The sequence below is a fragment of the Cibotium barometz genome, chromosome 4 (assembly GCF_041138505.1).
Source record: "Cibotium barometz isolate CiBa-2024 chromosome 4, ASM4113850v1, whole genome shotgun sequence".
NCBI classification, from domain to species: domain Eukaryota; kingdom Viridiplantae; phylum Streptophyta; class Polypodiopsida; order Cyatheales; family Cibotiaceae; genus Cibotium; species Cibotium barometz.
In genome coordinates this window covers 45,167,330-45,191,376 of record NC_141049.1, presented here as the reverse complement: position 1 = coordinate 45,191,376, position 24,047 = coordinate 45,167,330, and the positions used below count along the sequence as shown (strand labels likewise).

Genomic DNA, 24,047 nt, shown 5'->3' with positions numbered 1-24,047 from the left:
TTTACTACACTTATATTTTTGCAAAAAGGAGGTAATTATAATTTTAATATTATTTTATGATTTATAGAATATTAGAAACAATTCTAAGAAGCAATTTATACATGTGGACTTGGATGATGAGTATGCTCCTCTCTATAGGAAGACAACAGAGGCTTCTAAGGTCAACACTTATGTAATGCTACAGGCCAGGGCATAAGAGAGAAAGTATGTTGATATACGGGTAAAAGGATCAATTTAACCACCTGATACCTCAACCCAACATGTGCATAGTATACAAAAAGATTACCCTTATTAAAAAAAAGCCGCATTCTGGTCACCATACATGAGCTCTACAAATTCTTTGTGAATGGCTTGGAAAGTACAACTGAAGCTCTCCACAAGCTGCCCCTCAAAACTTGTTGAGGGAAAGATATATGAAGACATCCGAAGTGAAAACTTGTATTGAAAGGAAAAATATATTTGCAAAATTGAACTACAACTTACAATGTGCTTGCATAGGAATATGTTGAGTTGGAGGTACGTATATATCCTTTGCCGTGTAAACATGTTGGACCTGAGCAAACCAGCCTTCAGATGTAACCTTGAAAGCAGCAATGTGTCCCTTCCAATGGTATTTTGTATCCTCTCTTTTTGTTTTTTTTCCCTTTTGAGATCCCTTGCATGAGGGCAACATAGTAATCTAGTCATTTACAGTGAAACTCTTGGGTTCCCAAGTTCCATCATCCCTTTTGTTGTGTATGACACAAGAGTTTATTAAACGAGAAGGACGCCTTTTGGATTCCATATAGAATAGAAGCAAGAGAATGAAACAATAGAACTCAATGAGAACAAAAAAGAGATGAGAGAGAGCTAAAAGATGCAATGAAGCTCAGTGAGGTCAAAAAAAAAAGATGAGAGAGAGTTAGAAGATGAGAGCTTCTAGACGTTGAGAAGAAGAATGAAAATGGTATGGGCGCCAAAAGAAATATTGGAGGTAATTTGTCCAAACTTCAAAAATTTTGGCATTAATTACATGTCATCTTTTTTCAAATCTTTTGAAAAAAGATTTGAAAAAAGATTTGAAAAAAGATTTGTCAGTATAACGGATCCTAGGGACCACCACAATCGATCTGAATACAGAGATTTTGGCTAAATTAGAGGAAAAAAAAGCTCTAAATGGACTCTACCACCTCCAAAGTAGAGGAGACAAGAATACCATATTCTTGTGCACGTAGCACACTCTCTTTGGCCCTTTTCTTAATCACGAGATTAGAAAGGGCCCTTTTTTAAGGCATTTTTGGCCCTAATGTGGGAAGCCTGTGGACTTCGAGAGTAAGAAACTCAATGACGCATAGACTACATACCTAGTTAAGGAGAAAGAGCTATATGCGATAATTTATGCTTTGAGGGCATGGAGACAATATCTCTACGGGTCTCAGTTTATGGTCTTGATAGATTACCAATTTTTATAGTACATTTGTGATCAACCAGACTTCAAAGGTAGAAACACCAGATGGGCTGAGTTGATGCCGCGGACTTTGATTTCATTAAATACATGAATGGTAGCTTGAATCACATTGCTGATGCGTTGACTCACATTGGTGAAGTTAATGAACTTAGCTTCATGGAAATTACTTCTAACTTGTACGATTCACTTAGGGGAAAATACAATACATATATTTTCTTTGGAAAATATTGTAATTTGGCAAAATCAGGGTCCAACTCTGAGGTAGATCAAAACCTGGTGAATAAAGGAAAAGCCAACCAATTTTTTATTCGGAATAGTCTTTTATTTCAAAATGATAAGTTTTGCATGCTGGATGTGCCGAAAATTAAACCAAGGATCCTATTTGAGTGCCATGATGCACCATCGGTAGGATATCCTGACATATAATGTACCTTGGGGTTGGTTAGAAGGACATTTTATTGGCAAAAAATGAAAGATTTTATTCAGAGTTATGTGGTCCAATGTCATCAATGTCAGATAAACAAGGATGAATGCCTTAAGTCTGTTGGGTTATTACATCCTTTTGATATTCTGTCTCGAAAGAGGAAAAGTATTTCCATGAATTTCATTTCAGGACCTCCCCGTTACCAACAAGGGTCACAATGCCATTTGGGTAGTCGTGGATAGATTGACAAAGATAAGTAGGTTTTTACCCACAAAGACAACAATTAAAGCATAGAAATTAGCTTACCAATTTGTCGAGAAACTGTTTAGATTGTATGGTCTACCTTCTGATATTGTGAGCGATCACGACTCTAAGTTCACGGCTCATTTTTGGCATGAAGTTTTCAAGAAATTAAAAACTACTTTGAGTATGAGTTCCTTTGATCACTTGTAATCTGATGGGCTAACAGAGCGTGTGAGTTAGATTGTAGAGGAGAGGATATGCTTCATGCACATGTCTCTGGAAAACCATCGAGTTGGGAAAAATATCTTCCAATCATGGGAGTTGCCTATAACAATTCTAAGCATATGGCTGCTAGCTATAGTCTGTTCATGCTTATGTATGGGTATCAACCCAGGGCAGCTGTTGATGTTGGTCTTAAGGACATTGATCTTGATGCATCGAGGGATTTCTTACATGATATGCCGGAAATGATGACCCAAGCTCAAGAGTGCTTAGGATAGAGCACGGTTTTACGTTGATAGGGGACGCTCACCTCGGTCTTTTAGTCTAGGAGCATTGGTTTATTTGAAAGTTCCTAAGGATTCTCAGACTTTGTCAATAAGAAAGTGCTCAAAATTATCTCCTAGATATTGTGGCCCATTCCGAGTTATACGTTGGATTGGTAGAGTTGTGTATGAGCTAAAACTACCTCCACATGTCAGAGTTCATATAGCCTTTAATGTCAGTAGACTGAAAGAGAAGCTAGGAGGTGAGGATAACACACTTAGAACTCATTGAAGTCGAAGATTTATCCTATGTTCCACATGAACCTGAAAAGTTACTTGAACTCAGGGAAAGGTGTTGAAAAACAGGTAGAGGGAGAGGAGACACACACACAGGAGCAAACCCTAATGTATATTGCAAACCCTAACCATAGAGGGAAGCCATCTCCCTTCTCACACAATGCATAAAGCCATAATCCATAATACACAACTCACACTATGTGTTGTGTCCACACTCAGCTAACCCTAGCTAATGTCCACACACTATGACCAGCTGGACGCGGTCATTTATGTCTCACACATGCTGCTACCTAACATGCCAGCACATAGCACAGGTGGCACTGACATCGAGCTTGAATCTCAACAGCCCCTCTCAACAAGCTCATGATGTACTGCCATAGATGAAGATGTAGATGAGCTTGGGCTATCAAAGCTCTCAACACTCCCCCTCAAGCTCATCCCACATACTCCCAACATAGTACGGAAGTACTCAAACTTCTCCCTGCTAAGTGGCTTTGTAAAGATGTCGGTCTTCAGTCTTCACATACTGCAAATCCATTGTACCATCCAGCACTTTCTCTCTGAGACAAAAAGATAGTGGACCTCTATGTGTTTGATCCGCGCATGAAAAACTGGATTCTTGGCCAACTATATGCTGCTCATGTTGTCACAATGAATGACAACCTTGCTATCAATAGGCTCACCCAAATCAGCCAAGAGACTCTTTAACCATACTCCTTCACATGCAGCAATGGCTGCACCCCTGTATTCAGCCTCTGTACTAGATAAAACAATAGTAGGTTGCTTCTTGCTACTCCAACTCACCACGGGGCTTCCAAGTGTAAAGCCATAACCACTAGTAGACCTCCTGTCATACGAGCTACCTGCCCAATCTGCATCTGTGTAGCCATGTATATCCAAGCCTTTACCATGCTCATATAAAGAAGACCATAATGTGCAGTGGTCTTTAGATATCGCATAATGCGTCTCACTGCATCCAAATGAGGTTTTCTAGGGCTCTGCATAAATTGGCTTACTATCCCCATAGCATAACTGAGATCCGGGCGGTGTGTGATAGTCATGTAAATAAGGCTTCCAACCATCTTTCTATACATAGATGGATCATCTAACTCTTCACCAAAATCAGCCCATAGCTTTACATTCTACTCCAAAGGTGTACTCATTGGCTTACACCCTGTCATGCCATATTTTGCCAACATATCCAATGCATATTGGCGTTGCACTAACCATGTACCTGCATGGTTTTTGATCACTTCAATTCCAAGAAAATATCTCAATTCACCCAGGTCTTTCATGTCAAACTGCCCACTCAATGCCTTCTTGACATGCATAATATCTGTAGCATGATCTCCTATGATAATCAAGTCATCCACATAGATGATAAGTAAGACATTCCCATGATCTGTTTTCTTCACATAGAGTGAAGAATTTGCTGTAGAAACCTGAAATCCAAGGGAGATAAGATATCCGCTGATCTTATCACTCCAAGCACGAGGTGCTTGCTTCAAACCATGTAATGCTTTCTTTAATCTGCATACATGAGTGGGATACCTCGGGTGTACATATCCTTCTGGCTGTGCCATATAAACTTCTTCTTGTAGATCACCATTTAGAAATGCATTTTTCACATCCATTTGATGCATTTCCCAACCATTTGCTGCAGCCATAGCAATGACTGCTCTCACTGTTCCCATCTTTGCCCACTGGACTAAATGTTTCATCATAGTCCAAGCCTTGGCTTTGTGCATAACCCTTAGCTACCAATCTCGCTTTATGGTGTTCAATGGAACCATCTGACTTGCATTTCACTTTGTAAACCCATTTGCAACCAATGATGTTTTTTTCTTGTGGTAATGCAACCAAATCCCATGTTTCATTATGAGCCAATGTGTCCATCTCAACATCTATTGCCTTCTCCCATACATGCTTTCCAATAGCTTCTGTATAGTATGTAGGTTCCACATGCTTCACCAAAGAAGTCATATATGCATAATGCATAGCAAAATCACGATATGTCAACCTGTCAACTGGATACCTGACCCTTTGGGATCTCTACAATGCATGCAGATCACTTTGAACACGTGTCACTCTAGCATGTGGTGGCACATATCTATCCTGCCTAGCACCAGGTGTGCGTAAAACTGGTATTCCAAGTTTCTCATCCAAACTCTCTGAACTTGACGACTCATAACCTGGAATTCCAACTCCTCCAACTTTCTTTTTCCCTTTATCCATAGCACTACTCCCAGTGCTCACACTCTCATGTCTCAAGCGTCCTGGACGTATAGTGCTACTCTCAGACTCTACTGGCCTAGACATAGAGATAGAACTTGCTTGTGGCAAGTTCACATGCACATCAGCATCAAGAGAATCAATGACACCCTCATCCTTTGCTTTGTACCAACTAGCAAGTTCATCAAACACCACGTCTCGTGAGATAACCACTTGCCTAGTTTGTGGATTGTAGCATTTATATGCCTTGCGATCCTGTGCATATCCAACAAACACACACTTTTCTACCTTAGGATCCAACTTCCTCCTTCTCTCGTCAAGCACATGTACATAAGCTATGCAACCAAACACTTTGAGGTGTCCAATGTCTGGCCTAAAACCTGTAAGCGGCATCTCTGGCGTACTTCCATGTATGGCTGCTGTGGGTGTCTTCTTAAGTATATACACTGCAGTGGCACATTCTTTTGCCCAATAATAGTCTGGCATGCTCTTTTCATTGAGCATAACCCTGGCCACTTCACAAATGACTCTATTCTTTCTCTCAGTAACACCATTTTGCTGAGGTGTATACCTGTAAGTTAACTGCCTTCTTATGCCATGCTTTCTCAAGAAATGCTCAAAAGCATGTGAGGTGTATTCACCACCTCCATCTGTCCTCAAACATTTTATCCAAGAGCCATATTGCTTCTCTGCAAAAGCTTTGAAGTCCATGAACTTTCCCAACACTTCACTTTTCTCTCTGAGAAAGTAAATCCAAGTCATTCTGTTGAAATCATCAATGAATGTCACATAATATAAACAGCCTTTAATGGATGGGTTTTGTGCAGGACCCCATACATCGCTATGAACTATCTCAAGTGGCTTGCTACTCATGTTGCCTTCTCTAGGAAACCGCAACCTCGCCTGCTTTCCAAACTGACAGGCATCACAAACATGCATATTCCCATCATACTTGAATCTAGGCAGCCCACTAACAATGCCTCTTGCCTGCATGTTCTTTAACCTTTGTATGTTCACATGTCCAATCCTCTTATGCCACATGTCAATGTCCTATACCACATTTTGGCTTTTAGAGAACATGGCTGATTTCAACTCAGGAATCCCAACATCCAGCTTCAATAATCTGCCTTCTTTCTTGCCTTTGGCAATGACTCTACATCCATTTTTCAAATCCTCAATGAAGCAACCATCCTCGTTGAAAAACAAACCTATAAACCCTGTTCCACCATTTGACCAACTAATAGAAGGCACATACAAGACATCTGCCACACCATAGATTTTGTTTCACCAGTGTGCATAACCAATGGTACACTTCCAACATGTGTGATAGCATGTTGAGTATCATCTCCTGTCTCCACATAGCCTTTCACATCCATAGGCTTCATATGCTCAAACCATTCACCATGACAAGTCATATGGTTTGATGCTCCAGAGTCCATATACCAAGTGTCATCACTTTCACCATTCGACATCATAGATCCCACAACATGTTTCATGGCAAACAAGTGATTTGCACTGCCATCATTACTGCTTGATGCATAATTTCCACCATTATGTTGTGCATAATGTCCACCATGTTGTGCTCTACCCCCTCTCAAATCATTTTGTTTGCGGAAACAATCTCGTGCCATATGACCAAATTTCCCATAGTAATGGCATTCCACATTTTGCATCGATGTTTGTTGGCCTTGCCAACATCCTCTACCACGAGGATTACCTTTGCCTCTCTGAGGTGTATATCCACGACCACCTCTAGCAACATATGTAGGCTGAAAATTTTGTTGTGGTGACCTGTTCTGCCATCCATGACCATTACCACGGCCACGTGATACAAATCTCCCCCTGCCTCTAAATCCTCTTTGTGAATAGAAAGCCTGATTTCTGCCATTATCATCATGGCTAGTAGATGCATCATGAGAGGAGTCACTGAGTTTGATTTCCTCAACAAGCAAGAGTGAAACCAACTCATCAAAATCTGGTAAACCTGTACTCCAAACAGAGATGGATGTATCAAAAGACTTATACTCCTTGCCAAGACCACGCAAGGTAATGTCTACCAAATCATCATCAGGCATGGGGGCATTGATTGTTGCCAATGCATCTGCATTCTTCTTTATCTCTTGTACATAATCATGGATGCTCCTTCCTTTCCATTTCACATTATGAATCTGTTGTCACAATTGAGACTTGCGAGCACTAGTGTTTGTATCAAATAGCTTTACCAATGTATCCCATGCATCCTTGGGATTCTCAGCATCATGTATATGTATGAGGATAGCATCTGAAATACATGTAGACAAATATTGCAAAACTTTGTATGCTCTTTTTGACCATTGCTTGTGAGCTATAACCTGTTTGCTGTGTATGTTGTCAGGGTAGTTTCGGCTCTAGCTCTGCACCTGTAATAAGGTTCCAAAAACCTTTTCCCTTCAGAAAACTTTTGATCATGTACTTCCATGCCTGGAAGTTCTTCCTATCCAATTTTTCACCCACAATTTGTACTGGATTGTTTGACATATTTGCTCAATGCGAATGCACCTTTCGCACACTTCCAAATATGTAAACAAGCCTTCCGTAGCTCAACTACACTCTAATAAGTGTTCCAGATACTCCAAAGTAGTCAACAAACTTCACTTTTGATGTAGAAATCAAACTGATTGCATCCAAAATGAACTGGCATACGCAGTCCAAGGTACCCTGTTTTGGTGCACTTTCCAAGGCTTCAAATTGCAATTTAGTGGTTCAATCAAGTGTGGATAACTTGCATTGACACCTAAACAAGCTTAATGTTGCATATCAACACCAACCAAGATGCATACATACCAATTTTGTCAAACCCCCTTCTCTGTTTTGAGAAAAACTAGAAAAACCAATAAAACCAGTAGTAGAATTGCTCTAATTTCTTCAATGCTTGTCCAAATTGAGAGACCAAGCATTCATTAGCTTAGCAATGATGTCCAATAACTCCATGTAAAAGGAATTAGGCCAATTATTTAAGATAAGAGAGTAATTAGTCGATTAATCACACTCTGTTTCACTAAACACAATAGACAGCTTGTTTAATCAGCTCATTTCCAGCTCCATAAGGCATAATTGCTCCCACCAATCATGTAGCTTCCTTCTTAGGTGTATGTACTACACAATTGCTAAGTCAATTGTGGAATTTATCAAACACTACCCTTGATTTGTGGCCTCCACTTAGCAAATATGTGAAAAACTACTCTGTTTTCTCTGTATGAGCTATGCCGCCTGCTCCTGAGGGTATTTGGGATGATTTTTGTGTCAATTGAGAGTATATATGATTGCCTAACACACCAAGGAATGTGTAAAACCCATCAAATGTATGATTTTTGTAAAAAACTAGGTTTAATTTCATCCACCAAGTGACTCTTTTTCTCTGTTTTGTGAGAGCTTCAAAACCAGTAATTTTCAATCACGCAAATGCATCATATTTGCTCCAAATTCAGTGTAGGGCTTGCACATGAGTTGCCAATACATTCATCCTTGCCACATACATGTTTCTTTGCCAGATTGCATCTATTTTCACCATACATCACCGCTTCCAAGCTCTAATGGAAAGCTTTGCAAAAAACCAAAATTTTCTTTTGCTTTGGGCAACCCTAATTTGCCTTGTTTGTGCTTAAATCACCTGCAATCCGCTGAAGGGTGTTTAGTAGTCCTTACCCGGTAGGCCAAGCTTAAGTATAGATTTGGATAAAATCCAAAAGGTTTTGGATTGGCCAGTTTCATGTACACCTAAGCAGTTAAGATCTTTCTTAGGTTTCGTGGTGTTTCTTTGAAAATCTATCAAGGATTATTTGAAGTTGACAGTGCCTTTTCCCAATCTTCTTAAGGGTAAAAATAAGAATTCTAATTCTCTGATTGAGTGGAATGAGAAGCTATAGGAAAATTTTGATACTTTGAAAAATAAAGTTTGAGATACTCCTATGTTAGCCTTGCCGGATCCTAGCAGGCCTTACATTGTTGAGACTAATGCTAGTGATTTTGCAATAGGCACGCTTTGTTCCAGGATGGGAAGCCTGTGGCCTTCGAGAGTAAGAAACTCAACGATGCATAGACTAGGTACCTAGTTCAAGAGAAAGAGTTGAATGCAATCATTTATGCTTTAAAGACATGGAGACAGTATCTCTACGGGTCTCAGTTTATGGTCTTGACAGATCACTAGTCTTTGCAGTACATTTGTGAATCAACCGGACTTGAAAGGTAGAAAGGCTAGATGGGCTAAGTTTATGCAGGACTTTGATTTCATGTATTAAATACAGGAAAGGTATCTTGATTTGCATTGTTGATAGATGTTGATGAAGAAGGAGATGATGGAGGAGAAGAGGGTGTCTCTTATCCCCCTCCACCATCTCATGATGGCACGCATGGGGGGGTTTCCATGGCCGGTGGAAGCCTACGCCCCCCCACAATGGTTCAAAAATGGAACTTACCTGGTAGGCCAAGCTCTCAGATCTGATAGAAATCGGTGTGCTTCAAGCTTCACAGCTTTTCTTCACAGCTTCTTCTCCCTCTTCTCTCACTCACTCATAAACCCTAATAGAGAGCACCAGGCTCTGATACCATGTTGGAAAACAGATAGAGGGGAGCAAACCCTAATGTATATTGCAAACCCTAGCCATAGAGGGAAGCCATCTCCCTTCTCACACAATGCATAAAGCCATAATCCATAATACACAACTCACACACTTTGTTGTGTCCACACTTAGCTAACCCCAGCTAATGTCCACACACTATGACCAGCTAGACGCGGTCATTTATGTCTCATACATGCTGCTACCTAACATGCCAGCACATAGCACAGCTGGCACACACTGAAATCGAGCTTGAATCTCAATAGCCCCTCTCAAGCTCATGATGTACTGTCATAGATGAAGATGTAGATAAGCTTGGGCTATCAAAGCTCTCAACAAAAGGAAACTTCGTAGTTGCTTAATCCCTGAGGTTAAAATTAGGTGGAAAGACAAGGAAATTGAGGATTCGACTTGGAAGTCAATTGAGAACATTCAGCGCAAGTTTTCGTCTTTTCATTGCAAGAGTGCAATGTCTTGAGAGAGGGGAAGTATGTTATGTGCACATTGTATGTGCATATACTATGAGGCTAACTAACCCTAGGCATGTGAGCATGGGAGCATGGGAACATGCCCTAGTGGGTCAAGGGTTAGGTCTAACCTTGGGTTGAGGTTAGGGTCAGGCAACCAAGGGTCACACATGGAAATGGAGAGTCAAGAGTCACTTGAGTTCTCTCCTATACAATAGGGGCATGGGTCACTCTCAAGGGATGTTCTCTTATGTAGAGCATTGTATCTACTCTCTTTCCATTTCATGCTAGAGCTATGTGCTGCTGGATTGAAGTCATACCTCTTGGTGGCATGGGACACCAAGGTTAGGTATGTGGTACTACAGAGCCTTGGGCTCGGGGGGGGGGGGGGGGGGGGGTGATTGGGTGGATGAGTATATGCTTAGTTTATGCATAGTTATTAGCTAGAGAGATCTTTAGGGTTTTAACACCTTGATCCAAAAGGAAGCTCTAGCATGGTACCTATACTCCATCCTCTTCTCCTTGATGGATCTGATCTCTGTAGTATAGGCAACAAGCTGACTCTTAATCCATAGATTATCAGAGGAACTCTCTTGAAGATGCTGGAGAGACGTAAGATCCCATAGAATGCTCCTCTCTTGCTCATAAAATCCCTCCAATCTGCTTTGTGCTGCCTCTTGCAAAAAGCTACTAATCTCACCGACGCCCACATCCAAGGTGTATTTGGGAGAACTTGTGATAAAATCCAATCTATTCCATATCTACTCTATCATGTTGCAAATATCAGGGTATTGAATGAGGCTATCAAGAATCCTACTGCTCCCATGCCTATCAGGGGTCCTCCAAGGACAAAATAACCGGAGCGTGATCATAGAAAGTGGTGCATGCCAAGATACCAATCATGCCCCCCGCGAGACTGCAAGCCCACCATCCGCATAGAATCTATCAAGTTAAGAGAGTTTAGGGATGGTGCACCTCATATCAAACCGTGACAAGCACATGCTCCCAAGGCTACGCCCAAACTTTGGCAGGTGCCAAGGGTCCTGTCCCCTAAGTGCCAGGATAAACTCCTCCCAAGCAGAGTACTATATGCTGAGATTAGGGATGGTGCACCTCATATCAAACCGTGACAAGCACATGCTCCCAAGGCTACGCCCAAACTTTGGCAGGTGCCAAGGGTCCTGTCCCCTAAGTGCCAGGATAAACTCCTCCCAAGCAGAGTACTATATGCCTGAGATTATAGTTGTGACTCCTCCGAGTTTGTCCTTTTGCTGACTCAATCATGTTAAAGTCTCCACCCATGCACCAAACATTAGCCTAAGGAAGGGACTCATGGACTGTACTCTAGAAGGTGACTCTACTTGATGTGACATTCGGGGCATAAACATGGAGGAAGCCCACACAATCCTTTCCAATCCGAATGGTAGCCCACTGGGCTCGCATAGTGACTATGACACTTGAGATAATCAGCAAGAGTTGCTCACCCATAGAAATTCAAAATCCCCTCTACGTCTCGTAGGAGCCAAAAGAGGGAGATGAAAAGTGTGATTGTTGCCTGGTAAAATCTTCCCATAGCAAGGTACGTCCCTCGGAAAGATGGTGCTACTAGAGAAAAAGAATGTTGATGAGTCCCCCAATTGTAGCTCTATGGAGGTCTCCTCTAAGGATGTCTCACCTCTAAAATACTGAGGCCCCCTCCAACAAACCCTAAATATTCCATGAGGCTATTCGTATATCAATCTCTATGGGAAGCAAAACTATCGGAACTACCTCCACTAAAAGAGTCTTGGACGTGGGTTTCGACATGGAGTAGTCACAATCAATCCTAAGGCGAAGACGCATGAGGTGGACACGAATTCTATCCTCCATGTATCACCACTCTGTCCGAGCGCAAACACAAGCATACTCTGAACTCCATCGATCACAATAAAGGTATCTATAAGAGGGGGAAGGGGTACTACAAATTGAGATATGAAGGAACACAAAGAGCAGCATCTCTAGGTTGGAGGATGCCACCTCCCCATCCTGATCTCTATGGCCTGAATCTCCATCTACACTAGGGGCTAGAGATGGGTGAACAAGTCGGTGATGCACAGATTGTGGGAAATCTCTATGCTCCTAGATGGTGGAATCTAGAGACTTTGAATCCCACTCCATCCTCAAGGCTGCACTCAAAGGAAAGGAGAGGATCATCGCACCACTCTCTGGCATGGATGGCTTCCAATGATGAAACACCACAAAGATCTGAATGGGAGCAACTGTCTCCTCAAAAATATCAGTTCCTTCCATAGGAAGTCATTGGAAGAAAATATAATCCACTGGTAGCGTGAGGATCCTGGGAGCCACCTAGCGACTTTGGTGGGAGAGAACTCCCCTAGGAAGGTAGCGATGGTCATCTCGATCGGCTCTGAGAAACAATGAATCAAACGATCGACGAAACTCACTGGCTACCTCCACTCTAGGATCGGGCACTATTAGAGGGCATCGAGAATGCTTAGGAGAGGCAAAGGGAGGGTAGAGTGCGGGCTCAGAAGAAAAGGGTGGGGTAGGGGGGACTGCTGCCTGCTGGAAAAATTGGGACCATTTCTCGATTTGTGCATGTCATCCTTGTGTAGGGGCCATGCTAATCTTCTTTGTATTGTTCCAATTTTATCACATGTCCCTAAAGGGGCTAAGTGGTGGTGTCAAGACAAAGATCATGTGTTAATCATGAAATTTTATATTAGCATTTAATTTACCATTTGTAGCTTATCATGTGGATAGATTTTATGTGCGCATGTGCACAATGTTATTTTATGTGCATGTGTGCACAAGTAGTTGTGTATGTATAAGTCCATTTGATTTATTATTTGGCAAAGGTTTTAGAATGTGTAACCTTTGAAACTTTGGACAAAGTTATTTATAGGTATAGCAAAATCCCAAAAGTGGAAAAGGTGCTATTATTGGCTCCAAGGGCTAAACATAAGAATATGACATAAATACCACATGTGGGGGAAGAAGCCACACACTTCGAGGGGGATTGCACCCAATGCTCTTGTTCATGTCTTGTTGAGTATATTATTATGTTATGTTATGCTATGGTGTGTTGATTTAATGTGTGCACCATTGCTTATTTGAATTGCAAGCTTACATAAATACTTGGAGAAAAGCTTCCTATTTCAATTACCACTACCACTACCACTACCTCTACCACTACCACTATAACTATGAATTTTGCTACCACTACCACTCTTACCTGGTCCTTCACTTCCTCCTCCTTGTCCTACTGTGGTAATTCTACCAGTCTTAGCTAGTACTCCTTCACCTCCTCCTCCTTCTCCTACTACTAGTGCTACTTCTACTACTTCTTTGCCTCCTCCTCCTTCTCCTATACTACTAGTACTACTTCTACTACTTCTGTTCCTAAAACAATTACTAGTGCTATCACTACCGCTATTACTACTCCTTCTCCTCCTCTTCCTTCTCCTCTTAAAACTACTACTAGATCTATTTCTCTTACTGCTATTGCTAATGCTATTCCTACCACTAATGCTATTGTCATTACTACTTCTATTGCTACTCCTATGGCTACTACTTGTGGCTATGAAAACTACTATTGATACGACCACTATAACTATACCACTATGACCACCACCACCACCACAACTATTACTATTACTATAATGATGACGACTATGACAACGGTGACACTGGTCTACTACTAAATATTGCTACTACTTCTCTGCCTCCTCCTTCTTCTACTACTAGTACTACTTCTACTACCTCTCTTCCTAAAACAACTACTAGTTCTATCACTACTACTCCTTCTCCTCCTCTTAAAACTACTACTAGTGCTACTTCTACTACTTCTCCTACTGCTGTTGCTAATGCTATTCCTACCACTAATGCTATTGTTATTACTACTTCTATTGCTACTCCTATAGCTACTATTTGCGGCTATGAAAACTACTATTGAATGACCACTATAACTATCACCACTGTGACCACCACCACCGCCAGGTCACTACTACAATTTACTATAATGATGATGACTATGACACTACTACAATTTACTATAATGATGACTATGACACTGCTACTGCTAAATATTGCTACTCCTACTCCACTCCCACTATTATTCCTAACTACTCCTCCACCTACTCCTATTGTTACTGTTACTCCTACTCCTACTCTTACTCCTGTTTGCTAACTATTATTGTTATTTCTTCTCCTATAGCACCTACTACTATTATTGTTGTTGCCGCTCCTCCTCTTCCCCCTTATTCTAGTTTTGTAGCCTCCTCCTGCTCATTCTTCTTCTTATGTGTCATTTGTGCACTAAAACTAGTGGATTATAATGTTATAATCTTACTAGAGAACATGATCCTCCTCATTAAGCACTATCTCTAATTGGGTGAGCTCAGTAGTGTCATTTATGCACTAAAACTAGTGGAGTGTAATGTTATAATATTACTAGAGAACCATGACCCTCCTGATTGAACACTATCTGTAATTGGGTGAGCTCAGTAACATATATAATTCAAAACATAATATAAACTTAATATCAATCGTTACATTACAAATACATCAAGAAAAATCAAAGTTTATATATTTATGTGTGTGTGCAAGCACGCATGCATGTGTACCATGCAAAAGTTTATATGGGGAAACAATGGAGACAAAGTTAATATATAAACTCAAAGTTTATATATTTAAGTGTGTGTGTGTTTGCATGCGTGCACGTGTACCATGGCAAGGTTTATATGGGGAAACAATGGAGACATCTCCCACTATGTAACTTGTGTTCATAAACAAACATGTACTTCACACTAAATAAGAGCTTTGCACTGTGTTGTGCAACAACATAGCATCTTCTCGTCGTCAAGCCTTTACTCATTTTCTCCCATCGAAGATAATCTTGAGATGAGAAGCTATGCCTGTATTGTTTTTTAAAAACAAGTTTTTGTGGCCAAGAGACTCCAATATTGTCAATTGAGGGGAAACATGCTTAGTGTGACAATGAAAGAAACTCTTCCTTTTCTAAAATATCACCTCTAGCTATCACGAGAAGTGTGAATGGGCTTTGTAGCGTTGTTATGTTAATTATAGTGTCACGTGTGATTTCTCAAATTTTGAATATACCTTTCTTTGTAAATTTTGTTGATATTTCTTTTTTCACTTAATAATCATGTTTGCATGCAACTTGTTCATCAATCTACGGGAAAAAGGTCTCATGTATCAAAGTTTCGCATTATGTTTTGAATACAAGTTATTGTGGAACTATGCAAGTTCTTTTGGAAATTGGAACTGATAGGGATGTGCTTCACGCATACACATATTTCAAAGTGCGCACATACAATGCAAAGGCAACAAGCCGAGACTTTAAGTGGACAAGTAGGTTAGATTCTCGAAATGGTTAAAAGAAGCTCCATTATTATGGTTAAAAGAAGCTCCATTATTATGATGTGTCATGGGTTACTTTGAAAATGCAAAGCTTTATTGGCTAAAAGCTTAAAGTACTATATGAGAGGGACAGTGGTGATACTTTGAAAGATTGAATGAGTGGGGTTGGGGGAGCATTAGAAAAGAGGGATAAATAAGCCTTGGTCATCCTTGAATTTGACTCCTTTTACTTATTGATCAATGGTGGATAGTGAATGGTGGGTTGCGTGGAGAAGGAGATCGAATCGACGGTGTAGATGAGGACCTTATCGGTTGCACAAAAAGGAGAAAAGGCACCTAGGCTCCCCTTTAAATATTCTAGCACCTACTCACATATCTCCGAGCATGTCCATCATCCCTCCTATCTTCCCCTGCAGTTTCTAATCTCACCCAATCTCACCCTTATACCAACCTTCTTGTAAACATCCCCCCATAAAACTAATCTCCTCCCATTTCGCTTCACGTCTACCAGTTTAGGTTTGTGCATACACCCTAGGTTTAGGTTGCATTAGATCATAGGATAGGATGAGAGTGTGTGATCCTAAGTGGGTTGTGAGAATGGCGGCGCTTTCTGCCATATGTAGCCGCAGAACGGCGATCTTCTATGTCGTGAGCGCCGCCTCTCTGGCGTTAAACTTGGTGGTGTTGGCGGACTCGCTGGAGGTGTGGGGCGCACTTGCCGGCTTGTTACACAAGCGCCTGCCGCAACTGCTCGAGCTGTGCGAGCTGCTGCTGCATAGGCATGTCTTGTATATTCTGATCAACCTCATCCTCTTGAGGATTGTGGTGAAATCCGGCTTGTTAGACCCCGTCAAGCCGCTGCAGTTAGAAGATGGAGGGTTTCCTGGCACTCATGGGATGCAATGGGCTGTTCCGACGGTTCATGTGGGCGGCGGCCCGCACGGCGAGCTTGAAAAATATGGTGTGGAGAGATCGCCCACTTCTCATCATGATCATTCAGTAGAAGCCACTGGTCATGAGCAAATAACGACGACTGTGTTTATGAAGAAGCACCCAAGCATACTGTTCAGTGTAGAGCCGCCATCGCAGGCTGATCTGCCTAGTGACCCAAAGAGGAAGGAGTCAATCGAACAAGGTGTTGCACGCATTAAGGAGCCCCCGGCAGATCAAGTCACTATTCAGCAGCCGAAGCGCGCCAGCCTCTTCACCATAGAACCACTTGAGATGGCCACAGAGCCTCGTGCAACCCTAATGGTCGCCGGACAAACCATGAATCCTCACGCAACCCTAGTGTCTCCTAAGGGAGGCCCTGATTCTTTAGCAAATGCAAGCACACAGGCAGCCACGCCTATTTCACACGACAATCCAGCCGAAGAGCGCCTGATGAACAGAAACGCTGGTGGTGGTGGGCGCCCGGATGACTACGAGCTCGATAGGCAAGAGTTCAACCAGAGGGTGGAGACGTTCATTTGCAAGTTCAAGAGGAACCTCACCATGCAGAGGCAAGACTCCCTCAACCGCCTTTTAAGCCTCGTCGCTGGCGGGCTGAGAAGATAGCTCACTCTCTCACACACACAACATAGGGCAAAACACGCGCGCGCGCGCGCGCACACACAAAATATAGGGTAGATCCCGTCAAGAGGAAATTAAAGAGGTAAATAACACACACAGTCACAACATAGGATAGTCTCCTTAAGAGGAAACTTACACACACACGCACAACAGTAGTCCTCCTTAAAGAGGAAACTTACACACACACGCACAACAGTTGTCCTCCTTAAAGAGGAAACTTACACACACACGCACAACAGTTGTCCTCCTTCAAGAGGAAAAAACACACACAACATAGGGTAGTCCTCCTTCAAGAGGACATTGTACAGATTTAAAAGTAGAACATTAGATATTAAAAAGGAAACCATGAACAATGTGTACAATTGATAGTAAAAAGGAAACTATGGACATTGTACACATTGAAAAGCTGATACATCTAGGTAGATACATACATCGATGCAAGATCCCAAGGCCTATAATGCCATCTAGGTAGGTACATACATTGATGCAAGATCCTAGGACCTATAAAGTTCTAAGTCACAAGACCAAATAAAGTGCCTTTAGGCAAGCAGGGTTCCAAAGTCCTCCACATGGTCCCACATGTAAAATTCTTTTGAGGTTATAAATAAAAAGTAGGATTGAAACGAGATGCCTTCTCTTGACCCTTTAGCATTGATAGTGGCTTCTACAATATGCATTATTGTAAAATTTATCTTAGATTCTTATTTGTTTTTGTGAGTTGTCAAGTTTTGGATTTCAAAATAGTTTGTAAGAGTGGATAGTGGAATATAGTTTCTTAGGAAATAAATGATGTGTCTACCACTTTTTCTTGAATGCTTATATGTGTGGCTTAATATTTGATAAGATCAAGATGTCATCTGAGTACATCCAAATTACTAAATTTTGAGCTTATACTATCATTAAAGATTTTTATACTTCAAATTCTTCGCAACGCAACCATATGCAAGAAGACGTATTAAAAAAACCCCTATTCTTAAAAATTTTAACGTAATTATTTACCCCCTCTTATATGTATACATGTTTAGATTTTCAATTTCATACTCCCCTATGTAAATGTACCTACATAAATTAAATTAAGCAACTATTTGTTTAACCTAGTTTACAACATAGTCAGTAGAGCTACCATATAGTTAATTTAACATATGAGCTTACAACTTGCATATACTACTCAACACGATTACATACATAAAAGCATTTAGCCTTACACATGTTTCTAGGAATATTGCCTTGCTAGGTCTTTACTTTTGGGGAGAGTATTCTCTCACAAACAATGGCATATACAAGGAATTCTATAAGAATTAGGAGAACCATGTACTATTTGATGGTACCTCTCATTGCAAATACTTTTCAAGTGCAAATATGCACCTCGCTTTCTCACACAATCTTTATAGTAATCTCATAATAATATTAACCAAGGAAACTAGCTCAAACATACAAAGGTTCTTCTTGACATAGTAAATTAAGAACAATTAAAGTAGCATATGCATAGTTTGGCTTAAATAGCATGGAAAGAGTAGATTTCATCTTTCTTAAAATGGCTAGCAAAGAGGCTCCTTTAATATCTTATGGAACCCCTTATGAAATTACACCTTTCTCGCTCGACTTTATACATAACAAAGTTTTCAATGTGAATGTATCCTTGTTGGGTTACTGTTAAAACCCCATAGATCTCTCTAGCTAATCACTATGCATAAACACACATAATCCAGGTATATACTCATCCACTCGACCACCCCCGAGCCACCCAAGGGTGCACACATCATAGTAATGAAGAACCACATACCTATCCTTGGTGTCCCATACCACCAAGAGGGATGTCTTCAATCCACTAGCAAATAGCTCTAGTATGAAATGGTAAGAGAGTAGATATTGTGCTCTACACAAGAGAACATCCCTTGAGAATGCCCCATGCTCCTATTATATAGGAGAGCTCTCAAATGACTCTTGACTCTCCATTTCCATGTGTGACCCTTGGTTTCTTGACCCTAACCCCAACCTAAGGTTAGGTTTGACCCTTGTCCCACTCGAGCATGCTCCCATGATCCCATGATCACATGCCTAGGGTGGGTTAGCCTCCTAGTATATGCACATAATATGATGTGCACATAACATACATCCCCTCTCTCAAAACATTGCACTCTTGCAATGAAAAGAAGGAAACCTACATTGAACGTTTGCAACTAACTCCCAAGTCGAATCCTTGATTTCCCTTTCTTTCCACTTAATTTTACCCTTAGGGATTAAGCGATTACAAAGTTTACGTTCCTGTAATTCAAGTACTTTTTTAGGTTCATGTGGAACATAGGATAAATCCTCGACCTCAATGAGTTCATGAGGAGTAACTGTGTTATCGTCACCTCCCAGCTTCTCTTTCAGTCTGCTGACATGAAAGATTGGTTGAACTCTGACATGTGGAGGTAGTTTTAGCTCATATTCCTCCATATATCGGCATAGCCAGACTGAGGATGACGAGGTAGCCAAGCAACTAGCTAAATACTTGAGGATGGGTCACATTAGACCAAGTAAGTCTCCTTGGGGTGCACCACTTCTCCTGGTTAAGAAAAAAGATTAAGGTACCTGGTGGATGTGTATTTATTACAAACGTCTTAACAAGGTTACAATTAAAAACAAATACCCATTGCCTAGATCAGACAATCTTATTAATAGGTTGCAAGGAGCTAAGTATTTCACAAAGCTTGATTTGCGAATCGTTTAACATCAGATCTGTATTGCAGAGGAAGATGTTTCTAAAACTGCTTTTAGGACACGACGTTATGACCATTATGAATTTTTAATGTTATCCTTTGGTCTCACTAATGCACCAACAACTTTCCAACAGATGATGAATCATTTATTTCGGGACATGTTAGGAAAATGCGTGGTGGTTTTCTTAGATGACATTTTGATATACAATAAAACTTTGGCTGATCATCATGAGGATCTTAAAGAGGTTCTAGGAAAGCTCAGGAAGGAGAAACTGTATTGTTAGTTATCTAAGTGTGATTTCTTCAAAAAGGAATTGTTATATTTGGGTCATACAATCTCTCGAGATGGCTTAAGTATAGATTTGGATAAAATCCAAAAGGTTTTGGATTGGCCAGTTTTATGTACACCTAAGCAGTTAAGATCTTTCTTAGGTTTCATGGTGTTTCTTTGAAAATCTATCAAGGATTATTTGAAGTTGACAGTGCCTTTTCCCAATCTTCTTAAGGGTAAAAATAAGAATTCTAATTCTCTGATTGAGTGAAATGAGAAGCTATAGGAAAATTTTGATACTTTGAAAAATAAAGTTTGAGATACTCCTGTGTTAGCCTTGCCGGATCCTAGCAGGCCTTACATTGTTGAGACTAATGCTAGTGATTTTGTAATAGGCGCGCTTTGTTCCAGGATGGGAAGCCTGTGGCCTTCGAGAGTAAGAAACTCAACGATGCACAGACTATGTACCTAGTTCAAGAGAAAGAGTTGAATGCAATCATTTATGCTTTAAAGACATGGAGACAGTATCTCTACGGGTCTCAGTTTATGGTCTTGACAGATCACTAGTCTTTGCAGTACATTTGTGAATCAGCCGGACTTGAAAGGTAGAAAGGCTAGATGGGCTAAGTTTATGCAGGACTTTGATTTCATGTATTAAATACAGGAAAGGTATCTTGATTTGCATTGTTGATAGATGTTGATGAAGAAGGAGATGATGGAGGAGAAGAGGGGGTCTCTTATCCCCCTCCACCATCTCATGATGGCACGCATGGGGGGGTTTCCATGGCCGGTGGAAGCCTACGCCCCCCCCCACGATGGTTCGAAAATGGAATTTTTGCATAACAAAGTTTTCAATGAGAATGCATCCTTGTTGATATAGCATACACAAATGGACTTTATGCACAACAAAGTTTTCAATGTGAATGTATTCTTGTTGATATAGCACAAAAGATAAATGGAAATTTTTCAATACGAATGTATCCTTATTGATATAGCACACCTTTTAAAAAACTAACAAACATAGGGAGGTTATTCACTCCTTAGGGATTGTGAAATGCATAATTGTTTATAGATTGGTGATAAAAATATATAAATTTGTATCTGATGGGCATTTAGAAAGACTAATACTTATAAATAAAGCATTTATCCATTGGTACCATACTTGAGAACTTGGTTGGCTATGCTGCATAAACCTCCTCCTTGAGATGGCCATTCAGAAATGTTGACTTTACATCCATTTACAATACTGGTCACTTTCCATGAGCAGCCAAGGCAACTACTGTATGAATAGTGGCCAATCTAGCTATGGGGGAGAATGTCTCTTGGAAGTTGAACCCTTTGACCTATGCAAAACCCTTCGCCCAGGAGCCTTACCTTGTACTTGTTGAATTTACCATCTTCCAAACCCACTTGGTGCCAATAATCTTTCATTTTGTAGGACAGTCCATAAGATCACAAGTATGGCTTCTCAAAATTGAGTCAAACTCTAACTCTCTAGTTGGATTTGCTAATGCTGCCTCCAAGCTGGATGGCTCCTGTACTTTTATTATCTCAACCATCAAGGTCATATTGACAATGTAAGTGGTAGGCCCTCTTTTTCTCCTCTATTTTCTTGAATCTGCGAATAACTATTAGCTCTTTTGTGTGCTAATAGAGCTTTCCCATCCAAGAGCTAATTCAACCATTTATGATATACCCCCTTATAAGTTGTTATATGTTGCTCTTCTTTATTATCTAATGAATCCACCTCTTGTGGAGTTGGTACTATCACTAGTGGTTATGTCTATTGAGTTGCTTCGTCATTGAAGGATAGTGTGGAAGGAGCCCTCTCCTCCACTTGATGAGACTTTTCCTTAAACACCACATCACAACTAACAATTATCTTCTTTGCCTTAAGGTTTATATAGTCGATAACACTTTGAATCTATACTGTATCTTAAGAAGATACACCATCTACTCTTGGAATCCCACTTAGTTTTGAGAGAATGAGTATGGAACACGCACAAAGCAATCATACCCAAATGTCTTGAAATATGTAATTGAGGGTTTCTTACCTGAATAGGCTTCTTGAGATATCATGTCCTTCATTGCCTTTGTGTAACTCCTATTAAGGATATGCACTATAGTGTTAATTACCTCGACCTAAAATGAAAATTTTAATTCTTTTTCTTTTATCACAATCTGTTCCATCTTCACCATTGTGCAATTCTTGCACTCTACAACACTATTTTTACTATGGAGTATGAGAAATTGTCAAATCCCTCTTAATCCCATGCTCCTTACAGCAGGCATTGAACTCACTTGATGTGCATTCTCCTCCTCGATCTATTTGAAACTTCTTTAGTCTCTTTCCTCTCTCATTCTCTACTAAGGTATGCCATATTTTGAACTTTCTAAAAGTTGCAATATTATCTCAAAGAAAATCAGCCAAATCATCCTACTAAAGTCATTGATTACTATACCAAGAATTAGGCAGGACCACTCAATGTAGTGGTTGGAATTTTACCACATAGATCTACATGTACAAGCTCTAGAGGAGCCCTTTCACGATTCTTACTTTCATGTGGAAATGCATATACTGCTTACTCATCATGTAAGCTTCACACACATCTGACATCTCTAAAAATGCTGGTAGATACGCTACAATTCTAGACCTTTGTATCTCTTTCATGACTACAAAGCTTAGGTGACCAAATCTCTCATGCTAGAGCTTGCTTGTTCCTACATTGTCTCGGGCTATAAATGACGATAGCTTATATACATTATTGTGTTGGATTCCTTTCCTAATAACATTATCGACGACAGGCATTTGTGATGATTGCACTAGCCTTATCGAAGAGAACCTTCAAGTCACGGGTTAGCTATGGCCGCAAAATAGACAACAAATTCCTATTGATGTTTGGAACATAAAGGACATCAGATAACTTCCTAGTATCACCATTGTTAGAGATAAAAGAAATGGTACTTGAAACCATGGTGGCTGGGTATTTGGTGTCATTCCCAACTTCTACTAGGATGGACTCCTTTACCAGCTCTTTTGACTGGTCATATGTCGGGATGCTCTATTGTCAATGATCCATGAACCATCAGATGCTTTAACCAAGATTGTTGAAAAACTCTAGTTCCGCTTTAGCCCTATTCCTGGACTCCTTCTAAGGTTTCAAAGTGTCATTCTTCTCATCTTCTTCTCCATGCTTTAACCAAGCTTGTTATAGTAGAAACACTTTACCTTAGATTTCTTCATCTTTTTAGAAGCATTAGGGTTACCTCCTGAGCCCTTTCCCTTGCCTTTATTTGCATTTGTGTGGAGAATGCCACATCGCTACCATATATGGCTTTGAAATGAATCTCCTCCTCCACCAACATTATGTTGAACTCCTTAAAAGTAATAGGCAGGTTACACACCTGCATGTTTAGTGAGGTCACTAGACTATCATAATTTGGAGGTAACACTTTGATGCACCTATGTGGTAGCTCGTCGGTCTTAATGTTCCCACCACTATCACCGTTTGATTGATATGAAATACTTTGTTGCTTCTCAATTAGAATGTCTTTCTCTTGTTGCAAGTTGATTCTCAATTAGAATGTCTTTCTCTTGTTGCAAGTTGATTCTCAAGGTTTTGAATGCTTGTCTAATTCTTGATCTCATACTAGTTCTTTAGAACTTGTCATGATTCAAAAGCTATGGTGGTATGTTGAATCGGGGTCATCACCAAATCAGTGATGCTGGTGATGATGACACATAGTGTATCTACATTCCTTCTGCTCCACGCTAAAGCGAGAATGGGATCTAGTAGTATGGTATATAGTGGATGTGCTGGATCCAGAGTAGGACCCAGCTTTGCATCAATCGTCGCTCTTGCGATTTCTCATAACTTATATGAAACAAGAATGAAGCTAATCTTGAACTTCCAAAGAGTGTAATTT

The 24,047-nt window shown here is 40.5% G+C and overlaps 1 non-coding gene across 1 annotated transcript; it reads right to left on the bottom strand.

Moving 5' to 3' along the window:
* Nucleotides 1-12,759: 12,759 nt before the first annotated feature.
* On the bottom strand, nucleotides 12,760-12,862 carry LOC147639305 (U6 spliceosomal RNA). Its single transcript, XR_015265304.1, has one exon. It is a non-coding gene; the product is annotated as a U6 spliceosomal RNA (small nuclear RNA).
* Nucleotides 12,863-24,047: the final 11,185 nt, after the last annotated feature.